General features: G+C 46.7%; 1 long non-coding RNA gene across 1 annotated transcript; it reads left to right on the forward strand.

Moving 5' to 3' along the window:
* Positions 1–2,057: 2,057 nt before the first annotated feature.
* On the forward strand, positions 2,058–8,610 carry LOC138165967 (uncharacterized). The gene is made up of 3 exons (XR_011169508.1): positions 2,058–2,298; positions 6,124–6,222; positions 7,687–8,610. It is a non-coding gene; the product is annotated as an uncharacterized lncRNA (long non-coding RNA).
* The last annotated feature ends 4,143 nt before the right edge of the window (positions 8,611–12,753 follow it).

Raw genomic sequence — 12,753 nt, forward strand, 5'->3', positions numbered from 1 at the left:
CCCCCTCCTTCCTTTCTTTATTTCTCTCTCTTCTCTCTCTCATCTCCCTCCCTCTCTCCTCTCTGTCTGTCTCCTTCCCCCCTCTCTCTCCTTCCTATCTCTCTCCTTCCTCTCTCTCTCCTTCCTCTCACTCTGTCTCTCTCTCTCCTCTCTCTGTCTACCTCTCCCCTCCCTCCTTTCTTGCTTTCTCTCTCTTCTCTCTCCCATCCTCCTCCTTTCTCTCTCAGTCTTTCTCTCACATTTCATTTCTGTTTGTATCCTCTCTTAATTTTTGTTTCTGTCTTGCTCTGACTCAGTAGGTCAGTCAAGAACCATTTATGAAGTGTTTTTACTACATGCCAAGCACTGTGATAAGCCCTGGAAGTGAAGAGAAAGACAAAAACAGTCCCTACCTTGTGATGGGGCAGACAACTTGGAAATGACTAAGTATATACAAGAACTCTGCTGGGGAAACTGCAGGGAGTCTCAGAGAGAAGACCTGCTTGGGGGGGAGGGAAGAGCAGCAGGAGATGCTGCTTCAGGAAGGAGGGTTCTGGCTGCATCCTGAAGGCCCCTGGGAAGGCAGGAGTGGAGGTGAGGATAATGAGCTTTCCAGGGATGAGACGCAGCTCCTGAAGAGGCGTTCAGTGGAAAAGTTCATTGCCATTTCAGATGAACAGCATTAGGCCAGTGTAGAGTATGATTGCAAAGGACCTGGGAAAGCAGGAAGGGGCCATCTTGGGAAGGGCTGTCAAGGCTAAATGAAGGAGTTCGTATATGATCCTGGAGGTAAGAGGGAACCAGAAATTTGACCTGACATGAGCTATGGGAAGATCGCTTTGGCAGCCTTGTGGAAGGCGGATTGGAGTGAGAGGTGCAGTGATGGGATGACCAGTTAGGAGGCTCTTGTCCTGGTGAGCGGTGAGGGGGAGATGTACAGAGAAGGCAGAAATGATTCTGAGGGGGGAGGTGGGGTGGCAGGCCAGCATGACGCTGAGCTTTCGGGCCTCGGTGACTGGAAGAGCGGATGGTTGAGCCTTTTACAGTAACAGAGAAAGCACGAAGAGAGGATTGTGGGCGACAAGATCGTGAGGACTGTTTTGGACATGTTGAGTTTACGGTGGCTATGGGTCATACTCTTCCAGGGGTACAAGAGGCTGTGGAGATGCCATGCTGCAGCTGTGGACAAAGGTTAGGGTCGGAGAAATAGATCCATGAGTCGTTGCACAGAGAGAAGTGACTCCTTGGAGTGGATGGCCCAAGGCTCCCTTCTTCCTCCCATCTGCCCCCGGGATGAGCCTCTTTCTCTGTCTAAGCCTTTACCTCTCTCAGTTTTCTCTTTCTCGGGTAGGTAGGTTAGGGACCCTTCCCTGAGTAAAGCAAAGGGAATGACAGTTCCCCATCTCTGGGCATCCAAGGAGCACTTGGTGGATTCCCTAGTAGGACTTCTTTCCCTGTGGGCTGCCCCTTCTCCTTTTAGAAACTTCCATTCCCCCACTCTCCAGGGCCCTTCCCCCAGCTCAGAATGGGGCCGAATGGCTAGTGCTTGAGAGCGTGGTGGTCCTGGCCTTGGGCTGGGGCTGGCACAGAGGGGCATCGATAGCAGGGGATGAGAAGGAGGGAGAGCACAAGGTGCCCCCAAACCTTTGCTAGCTTTGGGATCTCCTGGACTCTGAGAGGAGGCCCTGGGCAAGGGCACTAGGGCGCTTAGAGGGAGAATGCTCAAGTATGGAGTGAAACAAAGGCTCTGGGGAACCTGGCTCGTCCACTTTCCACTTGTATGCGTCACCTCGGACAAGCTGGTGAGCTCTCTGTCCTAGCTCCCTCTGCAGTTAAACTACTGGCTGGGCTACTCGATGATCTCTAAGCGTTAACATGCTGTAAACGAGGGCGCAGGGGGTTGGGGCTAGAGTTTCGAGGGGAACAGGGAATCCTGGAGACCTGGGGAGGCGGCAGACACGAAGTCAAGGAGCTGAGGGTCCCCGGGGAGGGCGGGCAGGCAGGGAGCGGCGCCGGTCACTGCAGCTGCATTGCAGCTGGAGCCTGCGGCCGGAGATTGTTGTTGTGGGGGGGGGGGGGGGGGGGGGGAGCGCCTCGTGACCGCAGGTTGGCTGGGGTGCGGAGGTGGCTAGGCCCCCGGAGGGAGGCAAGAGGGGCCCACTGGGCTGTGCGGCCCTGAGCAGCGAGGGGAGAGGAGGCCACCCGTCCTCCCGCCAGCACGCTAGCGTCCAGCCTCCCTCTGCGCTCCTCCGGGCTTCCCTCCGCTGTGCGGGGCTGGGGTCTCAGGGGCTTCCCAGTTCCTCCCGGGCACCAGGCACAGTGAGTATCGGTTTCCCCAGCTGGTCCAGAGGGTCTCCTCTTTCCACCCCAGGGGGCTGCAGCAAATTCCAGGAAGCCAGGAGACTTGTAAGTTTGGGTGCGGGCGCCGCAGTTAGCACCCGGGGTCCTCCACCCCGCACCCCTGGTCCAGGGAACTGGCGGACGGAGAGGCACCTTCTTCTGCCCTTCTATCGGGAGTAGATGGGGGAGGCAGGAGGGCTGCAGAGCTAAAGTGCTGGAAATGGTTTAGGGTCAGAGCTGAGCCAACGAAGATCCCCGCTCCTAACAGCGCCGCCCTGGTTCCCCTGGGAACCTCCTGGGGCAACGTCCTCCCTATCAAGCAGACCCCTGCCATGCCTCCTGGAGAGCAGGAGTGGGAGGGGGGAGAAGCACTGGTCTGGAAGAGAAGGGGGTCACTGGGGAAAAAAAAGTTAACATGGGGTGAGACAATTGGCCGCAGGGACTGGAAGAAAGGAAGAAGCAGGGCCAGGCTTGGGGAAATAGGGGGCCCTGAGAGCCCGAAGAAGGAAGACCTCCTTTGTCCTGACAGACAGGTGGGGGGAGGGGCTGAGCCAGCATTAGAATTCTGCTCTCCTCACTAGTGGCACCATGAATGGAATATGTTGGCGAATTCCTTCCTCTCTCCTTCATTTCTCTTTGGGCTGATTCGGCTCCCTCTTGCCCTAGCAGTCCTTCCCCTTTTCTCCAGGTAACCCACGGAAGAAGATCCTTCCCCATCCTGGCCTACGGTGACTGGGCTGCAGAGTCCGATAGCCCTGCGGCGTTAAATCTTGGGGTGACTGATTCCTTTCCTGCAGTTCTGGTCTTTGACATGGACTTTTGCCCTTTTGTGAGATATTTAAGATGCATAAATGGCCGGAAATCTCAGATTGGGTAGCATCTCCATAGGATACTGCTAGCATAGCAAGTCCCTCTGCCAACAGCACAGTGACCCGTTAAGACTGAGGAGAGGTGTCCTGCCCACAGCCAGGCAGTAGCAGAGGCTGCTGTTGGTCCCTCCAGCCCCAGGCCCAGCCTGTGATTCATTCTGCTGCCTGCATTTCTCCTTATATTTTTTTTTTTCTCTTCCACATCACCAATAAAATGTTAAATAGCACAGCCATGCTGATGTTCAGTCGTGACCAATTCTTCATGACCCCATTTGGGGTTTCCTTGGCATAGATACTGGAATGGTTTACCATTGCCTTCTGCAGTTCACTTTAGAGATAAGGAAACAGAAGCAAACAGGGTTAAGTGACTTGCCCAGGGTCACATGACTAAGTAAGTGTCTAAGGCCAAATTTGAACTCAGGTCTTCCTGACTCCAGGCCCTGTACTCTATTCACTGTGGCACCACCTAGGTGCCCCAAATCCCCAGGCTCCTCCATTTTAATGCCTTCAGAAAGAAAGCAGGGCATGATGGTTTTAGGAGTGAGCTCCAAATATCCTCAATCTTACTACTCTTTAAAGGAAAAAAATTAAACAAAATACCAGTGCCAGTGTTTCCTTCTAAAGTAATACTCATAAGCCCATATTATTGATTCCCTAATGCGTTCATTCACCATTTCTCAATAATGCCTTGGGATGCATATGAGTGTGGCCGCACCCAACCTCTAGCCCCTTTAATTTAAAAACAAACTACACCAAGGAATGAAGTATGACATGAAGGCTCCCATCATAAGATGGGCTAGGAAGGGAAATACAAGGAGGGAGATATGGCCGCGTTGTTTGCACATCCAGGAGGAGAATCAGCATGGCACTGCCCAGTCTTAGGTCTTTGTTCTTCAGCATAGTTGAGTAATATGCCCAATGTCACATAGCCAGGGAAGTAGGGCCTGAGCCAGCATTAGAATTCTGCTCTCCTCACTAGTGGCACCATGAATGGAGCCCTGAGCCTGGGGCCAGGTAGGCTTGGGTTCAGATCTAACCTCAGACACTTCCTTAGCCATGTGACCAGGGACCTTAGCTACTATCTTCCTCAGTTTTCTCAGCTGTAAAATGGGGGAAAACAGTAAATGATCTTCCTCCCAGGGGGGTTGTGAGAACCAAATGAGCCAAATTTGCAAACTGCTGGGCACAGTAGTCACCTAAAGAATGCTTTCTCCTCCTTCCTTTCATTCATTCCTCCTTCTGCCTCTAAACAGCTCAGGCCCACCTGTTTTCTTGGTATACCATGACTGCTTTCAAGACTCTGGCTGCAAGAGTAGCTCTCATCTCTTTAGAACTTTAAATTTTTCAGAGCACTTTTTTCAGGTCATTTATTATTCATATTATTTATTATTTTCATCTTATCTCATTGGAGTTCACAGCACCCCCATGGAACAGTTGCTTATTATTATTAATCCTGACTTACAGTGGTGCAAAGTGGGCCTTAGGGAGGCAGGTTAGTGACTCACCCAGGGTAACACAGAACTCTCACATTGTCTCAGCAGTGCTGAAGGATTCAACTTGGAGAGAAAAGGTGCCCCTCCTTCTGCCCGTGGAAGAGCAGCTATCATTCTTCGTCCCCACAGTGACCATAATAAAGCCCAAATCCAATGGGAAGCTTGATACTAGACTAAACTAATGAAGAGAAATAGCAGTTCAGGAAATATCTGCTACATCGCCAGTCATTTAGGGGAGAAAGCGCTTGGATCATTCAAGTCAGTAACTGAATAACTTCTCATTTTAGCATAATCATTTTGGAGGTCAGTCCTTCCAGCCCCCATTCAATCTGACTCACATGAGAACAAGGGTCTACTCTAAAATGTACCCCACAAAGCCCGTCTGGCCTCTGCTGAATCTTCTCCAAGGAGAGGGAGATCAAAGGCTCCCTTTCCATACCTTTGACTCCTTATATTGTGTGGTGCACAGGTCCTTTGAGCAGAGCTGTAACAAGTATTATGCTAAAGGTAAACCATGATGAGAGGCTCCAATGGAGAAGAATACTAATGTAGAATGTAAACTCCTTGTGGGCAGAAACTGCTTTCTGTCTTCTCCATGTGCTCAGAGTCTAGTACAGAATTGAGAATATACACAGCAGGGGATTAAGGAGGGCTGGTGTAGCTGCAGCCACACTGGCATCCATCCCCACGACAGCTGCTAGCACTGGTTCTGAGATCTGCTTTAAGAAGAAAGATGACTGTTTAAGGGATCAGCAGTTCTTTTTAATCACATTCACTACTTCAGGGGAAAAATCAACACCCTGAACTTTAGAGAAAATACAAGCAGAGAAATAAAGACCAACAGACAGGGCTCTGACTGTCTGAATCAAAGCAATATTACTATACACTTTACATACATCCCTGGATGGAGAGAGCTTTTATATTGAGCAGTCAGAATCTTGACTAGGGAATGACAAGAATCTTCTCATAAGTGAGCCCCCAAAGCAAAATACCAACTCAGAGTATACATACACTTCTCAGAACCAGAAGGCAACAGGACCCTCATAACTCAGTGCCTAATTAGAAATTAGGAAAGGGTGTGAAAGTCTTCTTACAAGGAAGCCCCCCCCCTAAGCAAGTTTCCCTTAATGGACTCCACGTGAGGCCTACTAATGGGCAGGGAAGATCTTAAATCCCATTAACCTTACAGCTGGTCTCCTTGAACCTCCCAGGAATGTGTCTACAAAGGCAGCAAAATGGTGCCCCTAAATCAGCTTTGTAATTCATTATATGAAAATATTGCAAAAAGTAACTAAGGTAAACTTAGGTGGTTGAGTAAAGGATTGGTTACTATAGCAGCTTCTGAAGGATTATGTGTTGATTTTCTGTGTCCTCTAGAGTTTGCTGCCCTTGGACATGATTCTTATTGTCTCCCTTTATTTTTTAATTTCCTTTTTTGGTAGACCCTGGAGTGTTTGATTCCCTGTCAGCACTTTCTCCTCTAGCCACCCTAGAACAGGGGAAGGAGTGGTGGAAATGAAAATGAAATTCATCCGTTTCAGGTGTGTTTTCTTGACTCTTATGTGAGTTACATTTACAGTTTAGGGACTTTTCTAGAATGTTAAAAGCCATGACAATCTTCTTTTTTGCTGTGTTTCCATTGAAATGTCCATGTTCTAACAAATCTTCATTTTGTTGTGTGCTAAGGGCAGCCAGGCAGTGCAGTAGGTAGAGTATTAGGCTTGGGATCAGGAAGACTATTCTTCCTGAGTTCAAATCTAGTCTTTGTTGCATGATGGATAGGGAGCTAGTTTTGAAATTAGAAAGACCTGGGTTCAATTCCTACACACTATGTGATTCTGGACAAACCACTTAACATTTTAGCAGGGCAGACAACTCTTGAAGATTAGAACCTGTGTTCTAATTAGAATTCTGACCTGTGTTAGAAGGGGAAGCTTCTTCCCCTAGAACTTCCATAGACAAGTAAAATAATAGTCCAACTTCTACCCATAATGATTATAATAAAAAGAACCACGGATTGAGAGAGGTTCCCCTTTTCGGTTGGAATCCAGTGACATTTACAGGCTTTTACCACATTATTTTTCTTTGCGGACACCATGTTCCAGCCTAACTGGCCTGTTCCTCCTGAGCTCTGTTCCATCTATGGATGCCATGCCTTTGCACAGGCTGTGCTTTCTGGGCCTCCTCCCTCACATCTGTCTTGGAGAGACCTAAATCCCAGCTCAAGCCACCTCCTCCAGGAAGCCTAATCTTATCCCTCTCAGTTGCTCCTGCCTACATGATTGGTATCATGGAAATCACTCTGTCTCTGTTCATCTGTCTATCTCTGTCTGTTTATATATTTATCTAATCATCTGTCTATCTATATATCAATTAGTATCTGTCCTCTTATTATCTCTGTCATCTATTACCTATCTCTAATGTTTGTCTATTTGTCTGTTATTTATTGGATATCTATCTATCTATCTATCTATCATCTATCTATCTATCCATCTGCCTATCTATCTATCTATCTGCCTGCCTGTCTGCCTGCCTGCCTGTCTGTCTATCTGTCTATCTATCATCTGTCTTATTTTTCTGTCTGCTCATCTGTCCTTCTGTTTCTATTGTCTGCCTTTCCATGCCATCACCGTATCTTCACTTCACTTCCTACCTGGTCTTCCCTTTTCCTCCCCCCTCCTTGAGCCAGCTCTGTGAGGGTTAGAGCTCCAGTGCTTTAGCTGATTCCTGTAGGTGATTTTTAATAGCTGCTAGTTGAATGAATGAGTGGATGTCTCTTCTTGGCACGACAGGGAGCTGTCATTTGCTGTGACTGTTGAGGTCGGGAGAACATTTGTTGTTGAGGTGAGAAAGCAAGTGCAGTCATGACTGTGAGGAATGAGCTCAGGAATCCCTAAGGGAAGAGAAGAAGCCTTGTCAGGGAGCAGTGAGGGCTGGGCTGAGCTGATGAATACTCAGGATTTCTAGTGGAGGAAATCAACTTAATTTGTCATTTTTTTTTCTAGTGACAATAGCTCTGTGGGAGGAGAAGAGAATTAAGATTCTGGGGATGGCCAATGGATGAGGAGTCCCAAGAGGCTGGAAACAGCCATCGATGGCCTCTTGGAGAGAAGGGAATGGCATCAGTACTTCTACAGTGGTTTCCATTAGGACATGGGATCTCAGCTCCGGGGGAGGGGACTTTCCAGAGAAGGAGACCTCAGGCTGTGCCTCATTGCCCAGGAATCATTAGATCTCTCTTGTGATTAGATTAATAATAATAGCTATGATTAATATAGTACTGCTGTGTGCCAGGAGAACTCAATTAAACAGAATCCACGGAGGTTTGGTGTTGTCAGTATGAGTCAGGCAGCAAACACAGGTCCCCATTTCAGGCCCTGTTCAAGGTACACTGATTGTAAAAATTCCCAGTGGGGTCTGGGAAGCAGTCCAGTGGAGGCTAGAACTGGGTCCATTGAATGAATAATAGATGGCCCCTCATCTGTATCAGTCCCTGAAGTTGTGTGTACATTGAACAATGAGATCAGATGCTATATTGGGGGCAGAGGAGATAGTCTGTTCTCTGACCATCTGCCAGAAATTGTGGTTCTTAAGTCCTGATGGATGTGACCCCTCACATCAAGTCAGAAATGAAGATTAAGCTCTGTGGCAGAACATGGCCCCAGACAAGGCCACAGACACACGGTCTGAGTCACTTTGCGGCTTATGAGGTTGTCAGGTATTCAAAGCATGATCAAGGCTGACCCGTCTTCCAGTAACAGTTCAAGCAGCCGCTGCTACATTTAGTTATCTTTAAATTAGGTTGTTATTGACTTTTGATTGTCTGCTTCTTACATAATGGTGCTTAGCGTTAGCAGGAGACTGTCTCCTGTGGCAAGAGGGAGCCCACACTCCTATTAAGGCTCAGCCTTCTCTTAAGCAATTATTTTCCCATGGAATGCAGTGGATGGTGCATCTGATGATGATGTGTTAGAAGAAGGGTTGTTCCGGGACCCTGGTTAAATGAAGGACTCACATCATTTTGGTCATTGGAGATCAACTTTTTTCAGTGCCCCTGGGACGGAAAACACAAATGCAGGCAGGGAACAAAACATGGGTTTATAGACATCGGGATCTTAGTAGTGAAACCTTCTGATCAGCTCTTTGAAAACAAGAGCTTTTCAGCAAACCCTCTGTCAACAGCTCCAAAATAGCGCCTCCTTCCTTAAGCACACGCCTTTCTCCTCTCCATCACTGCTACTGTGATGCAGTAGGAGCACTGAGTTTGAAATCAGAGGACCTGGGTTCCAATGCCATCCCACTCTGCCACTTGCTATAACTGTGTCCATTGAGAAGGTTCATAGCCTGGTGTGCTCCCAAGCTTCCCCTCCCCAGGGCTCAACATCCGCCGTCTGCAAGGCTCCCTGCCCGCCACTCTCCGCTGCAGTACTGACCGTCCCTCTGTCTCTTGCTGCCATGTTGCCTCCCGCTTCACAACTGGGAGCACTTCACGGTATTGCCTCTCTTTGTGTCCCCAAAATTGGTTATTGCCATTCGTCTTGGCCAGCTGTGATACTGGTCATTATGGACATTGCTCTTATCTGCATATTTCACATTGTCTAGGTTCATACGAAGCCCAAGTGTTGTGGAACATCTAGGCTTTCTCATTTCTTATTTCCTTTCTTTTATTTTACCTCATCATGGAATTTCATCAGTGCTGGGAACTTCCAGTATGGAAATTCCCTTAACCAATGCAGATCATCAACCTTGTCTTCAACTTGTAGCCTTAGAAACCTGGGGATCAGGGAGAGTTTGTGATTTCATGAAATTCATTGGTTTCCTTCAGTTTCCTCAATATGTGTTAAAGACAGAACTTGAGTCCCTATGTCTTCTGATTGTAGGGCCAGTCCTCTATCCAGTACATCAGGCTGCCTTTCAATGTTTCTTATGGACATTCAGGTAACATGTTATTACACTCAAATAATAGCTTTGTTTGTACAATATCCAATTAATGGGAACTCACTTTGTTCCTAGCTTCTTGGAACTATTTATTCTGGTCTTTGCAGGATCTTTCTCTCTGCCTTTGAGCTCCTCCCAGGAGGATGGCAGGTCCTGAAGAGTGACCCTAGCTCATTTTGGGGGTTGTCTCTCTAGAACCCAACATAATACCCAGCTCACAACAGGCACTTATTAAAGGCTTTTTGAATTTTTGAATTGAAAACAACTTAAATACTTGGATTACAGTATTACAAATTGTTTTCCAGAATGTTTCTATCATTTCATTGTGCCACCAGCCATATTAGTCACATGTTAGTCATATTAGTCACATGTCTACCCCAAAATATTTTTGTGAGGACTGGATCATAGAACATGAAAAGTATTGTCCACATGTTAAAGTGCTGTTTAAAAATGAGTTGATATTATTGCTACATTTATGGTTATTATTATTGTCCTCAGGGTTTACTGTACCTCTTCAAACTTCTAGCCTTCAAGAAATCATGTTCTCATAATTTAAATGCATTTGCATCTGCTCCAGGCATGTCCTGAGACTGGAGAGAAGAGAGTAGCCATGTCTGCTTACAGGATGCTCTGGTGTTCTTAGGATCTTTCCCAGGAATGCTCTTCACAAAAACTGAGCCTTTTGAGGGAATCTTAAAAAAAAAAGCAGTAGCCAGGAATTCTTCTTCACAGTCCTTCACCGCTCTGTGCCCCCCAGCTCAAAAGAAAAAAAAAAACAACCTCACAGAAAACCAGAGGATTCTTGGTCTTATAATAAAGAATTATCAAGTTGGTTTCAGATTCCAACATACAAATAGAAATTTGATTGACTCATTTTAAGCACATTTGCTAATAAAGATACAGAAATGGAAGATAATGAGTTTGTGAAGTAAAAATGGAGACTTCTGAATGGCCAATTAGTAGGGCTTTTCAGGGACAGCTGCAAAGCTGGGGCTCAGTCCATCCTTGGCATTTATGGAAGGCCTGCTGTGCAGTAGGTGCTCTGGTAAGATACAAAGAAAATCAAAAGCAAGGCAATTACCAGGGCCATGATGTGCCTTTGTAGGTGGAGATTACCTATGGGAACAAAGGACATGTATCGAGGAGAAATCAGAAATATGGCACCCTTAAACGGGTTAGGATATAACAAGTTCAATGACCAGAAATAACAAACTTGTACAATTAAGACTCCCACATCCTCTCTCCTTCAGTGCCTAAAGTTGTGTTCCATGGTGTGACTGATGGTCTGAGGGGCACCATCTAAAGCACCCTACAATTTTATATGAGTGGGTATATAGCAGTAGAAATCACCAACTCCATGCTACTGCCCTTCCAGTCTTGCTAAATAAAACTCCAAGATAATACGTGCCTCCATTGTTAACTACCTGAGGCATAAATGCAGTAGATATTCTGAGCCTTTCTGGGGGGAATCTTGTTCCTGAAAAGCCCTACTAATTGGCCATTTTAAGTTCACAAACTCGTTTTCTTCCATTTCTGTATCTTTATTATCAAATGTGCTGAAAATATGAGTCAAATAGAGTTTACTTGTCACAAGCCAAAAATCAGAAGTGCCCAGTAGGGAGCTGGGAAATCCTTGCTGAAGGTGTTCACAAAACAGATTTGATCTACAGACTCTCCTTGTGCTAGCTGAATGGGGTTGTGCATCTGACTTCTAAAGGAGTTCATGTAGGCTGGGGCAGTCATCTATATTGTCAAGAAGGACGGTCAGAGCCACAATGGCAGAGAAGAGGCAGGGACTTGCCTGAACTCTCCTAAATTCCCCTCCAAATTTAAAAATGCTTCAAAAGAAATTCTGGTGCAGAAGAACCCACAAAAGGACAGGGTAAGACCGTTCTCCAGCCCAAGACAATTTAAAAGGTCAGCAAGAAAGGTCTGTCATGCTGGGGTGAGAGTGGAGAGCAGGAAACCATCAGGGAGCCTTGAAGGCAACTAAATCAGTGTCAGCAGCAGCTGCTTCTGGAACTTTCAGCCATAGACAGTAAACTGAGGCCAAGATCACAGGGGTCCCTGTGTTGGCACGGGGCGTAGGACTCTATTGTATTGCCTACATGCAGATTCAGGCCACAGTCCCGGTGAGGGGGAGCACCAGCACAGCAGAGCTTATGACCACAGGGTAGCAGGGACCCTAGCCATGGCTCCTGAGTCGAAAAGAGTGCTTGTGGTCACTCAGCAACCAGAGCGCAGGCCAGGAGAAGAGTAAACAACCTCTCCTCCGAAGAATTGAAAATTTACAGAGTTCCAGAACTAGCTTTGAAAATAGATGGACAAAAAAGCTTGAAGCTTGGAAGGGTGTCCCCTGTAGCCAGGAGCAGAGTGCAACTTTAACATAAAGCTAAAAAAAGAGACTGGAAAAATGAGGAAACAATAACAATAACAACAGAACCTGACTACAGGAAGTTGGTGTGGTGACAGGGAAGATCAAAACACACACTCAGCAGAAGACAACAAAACCCAAACAGCTACATCCAAAGCCTCAAAGAAAAATGTGAATTGGTTTCCAGTCCTGGAAGAACTCAAAAAAAAGGTTTAAACATATTTTACAAATATTTTTATTATTACCTGGGGAGTAAGCTTCCTGACTGAAATCTAAGCAATGCTTCCAGAAATCTGTGATCTTTTTTTCAAAGAGAATTTAAAAAATCAAATAAAAGAGGTAGAAGCAAAATTGAGAAAAGAAATGACACTAATGAAAGATAATCATGGAAAAAGAAGAGCTATTAATGCTACCCTGGGAGGAAGTGGTTGCACAGTCGCAGAATTCAACAGAGAGCCTGCAGAGGGTAGGAGCAGGTTAGTGGAGAAGCAAGAGACAGAAAGAGCAGCTCAGGGTAGATGGCCACCCCAGGGAAGACATCAGCAGCTCACAGGGAACTACACAGGAGGAGCTTCAGAGGCAGACGACTGTGCCAGTTGGGGTACAGCCCTCGGGCCACGGTTTAATGTTTCATGCAACCACTGGCACGGGAATCTGTGTGAGAATGTGGCCTGGGAATAGGAGAGATTTTCCATGATAGTGAAGTTGCTCTGCCATTACAAGTCAACAGACATTTTAAAGGCCTGGGAATAAAACTAAA

Source organism: Petaurus breviceps, unplaced genomic scaffold, assembly GCF_028583685.1.
Source record: "Petaurus breviceps papuanus isolate PSGF00001 unplaced genomic scaffold, PetGlider_PUasm1.0 218, whole genome shotgun sequence".
In the NCBI taxonomy this organism is placed as follows: Eukaryota; Metazoa; Chordata; class Mammalia; order Diprotodontia; family Petauridae; genus Petaurus; species Petaurus breviceps.